The 967-nt window shown below is 42.0% G+C and overlaps 1 non-coding gene across 1 annotated transcript; it reads left to right on the top strand.

Moving 5' to 3' along the window:
* Positions 1 to 208: 208 nt before the first annotated feature.
* LOC132629581 (small nucleolar RNA R71) lies at positions 209 to 314 on the top strand. Its single transcript, XR_009578349.1, has one exon. It is a non-coding gene; the product is annotated as a small nucleolar RNA R71 (small nucleolar RNA).
* Positions 315 to 967: the final 653 nt, after the last annotated feature.

Below are 967 nucleotides of genomic sequence, written 5' to 3'. Positions count from 1 at the left end.
TATATTCTGGATCATAGCACTACCATACGGTACCACATCAGCATTGTTTGAGTGCCAAGCCAGATTATGAGTCGTCAGCTTGTTAAGTAGGTTGGTAACTCATCGATAAGTTTTGTTCATGAAACAACCATCAGCTGCATTATTAGCAACTGACCGCGTCACTGGATCTAGCCCTCGGTAGAACTTCTCCATTAATATGTGTTCCGAAAAACCATTATTCGGGCTCTTCTACAAATACTCCTTGAATCTCTCCCAGGCTTCATATAGTTGTTCCCCCGATCGCTGCTTAAATTCATATATCTTGTCACGAATTTCAGCCTTCTTGCTAGGGGTACCATTTTGTGAGAAAAGCAGTCACCATCTCTGCCCATGAAGTAATCGAATTTCGGGGCAGCTTCTCAAACCATGTTCTTGCCTCCCCGGTTAAGGAATATTTGAATAACCTCAACGGAATAGCATTTTGTGGAATGTTGTTCTGGATGTGATTAGCACACACATCCATAAAATTCTGCAAATGACGTTGAGGGTCATTCTCCGTAGAGTTCCGAAAGTATCCCTCAAGCTTCAACAACTGGTATAGAGAGGAGTTAATTTTCACGCTAGCAGCTGCAACTCGAGGCTGAACAATAGCAGATGCATAGTCCTCCTCTGCAACAAGATCAGTGAAAATATTCTCATCATCTGATTCATTCGCCTGATTGTTTAACCGATTCCCCTGGTTTCCAGCACGTTGATTTTGCTGATTCTGATTCATGTTCACCTGGTTTACACAGAGTAGCAAACAAGGTGTGATGGAATAAGCAAAAGACTTCAATACAGAAAAAACTATTTAGTAATTACAAAACCGTATTCCCCGGCAACGGCGCCAAAATTTGATACGCTCAAATTACACCTATTAATGGTATAACATGGACGTTGTCAAATATAGTACCCCAGCAAGGTTGGGGTCGAATCCCCCAGGGAATAT

The sequence above is a fragment of the Lycium barbarum genome, chromosome 2 (genome assembly GCF_019175385.1).
Source record: "Lycium barbarum isolate Lr01 chromosome 2, ASM1917538v2, whole genome shotgun sequence".
Lineage (NCBI taxonomy): Eukaryota > Viridiplantae > Streptophyta > Magnoliopsida > Solanales > Solanaceae > Lycium > Lycium barbarum.
The sequence above is the reverse complement of the archived record's forward strand: the minus strand, read 5'-3'. Positions and strand labels throughout refer to the sequence as shown.